Source organism: Zea mays, chromosome 3 (assembly GCF_902167145.1).
Source record: "Zea mays cultivar B73 chromosome 3, Zm-B73-REFERENCE-NAM-5.0, whole genome shotgun sequence".
Classification (NCBI taxonomy): domain Eukaryota; kingdom Viridiplantae; phylum Streptophyta; class Magnoliopsida; order Poales; family Poaceae; genus Zea; species Zea mays.
In genome coordinates this window covers 147,723,465-147,724,595 of record NC_050098.1, presented here as the reverse complement: position 1 = coordinate 147,724,595, position 1,131 = coordinate 147,723,465, and positions in this window count along the sequence as shown.

The following is a 1,131-nucleotide window of genomic DNA, read 5'->3' as shown; positions in this document are numbered from 1 at the left end:
CTATGTGTTGGATCTTTTATGACAATCGCTACAAAAATATCCACAACACCATATATCTTTCTGCTCATAACTTTTAAATGTAAGCACATCATTTTTTCAAATAATTAGTACCATCAAAAGGAGGAGTTGTACCAATATGACTAAAAGTAATTTTTTCACCGTAAGATGTTAAGCCTAAAAACAATGGTTTTCTGGATTTGATACTACTTGATATGACTTAGTTGGCCAGAGGTGGTGAATAGCTCATAAACAATTATTTGACAAAACCTACGATTACAACTAGGACCAATATATTTGAATATGTGGACGAAATTACTTGTTCTAGCTTGCTCTAGGTTATCTCTTAATCAAATTAGTAGCTAGTAAAAGATACGTAGAAGAAGACTAGCTAATCACTAAGCAAAATAAACAACTAAAACACTACTTACATAAATAGTAAATGGACTAGTATGAACCAAGTCTTAATCCTAATTTTAAATAGATTGAAATTATTTAATAGACATTGTTAATCCACCATTAGATAATACTAAATGATTGCACCAGCATAAACTGACTCTAGAGAATTTTTGGAAGATAGGTCTAGAGAGAATTTTTGTATTTATAGAGCCAGACTATAGAGAATGACTAGACAACCAAACATGAAGATGGGATCTTGACTAATGGCCCGTTTGGAAGATAAATTTTACCGTGTCACATCAGATGTTTGATGTATTAAAAATAGTTTAATTATAAAACTAATTAGAACTAAAAGGTAAGACGAGTAAATTAATTAGACTTAATAAATTATCTAGTCGTTTAGTCTTTATCTCTATAATTAATTTTATAATTAAATTATATTTGATGGTCGTAATTGATATTTGCATGTCCACAATACTGAGAGTAGACAATCGGACAAACAATCAGACCTAGAGTACAAAAGCGGCGCTTGGTAATTTCACATGGAGTGCTCTTTATGTACACAAGGCTTTCACATGGCGGTGAGAAGCTGGAGAGGGAGACCGACCGTGGGGAGGAGGACCTGAGTACCTGACCAATCCGCGGTTCGTGTCCACACGGCACTTGCAACACACATGTCGTACCAGCGCGGAACAGGGCACGGAATCTGCTGCTCGTTTTCCCCTCTCCGTCCCC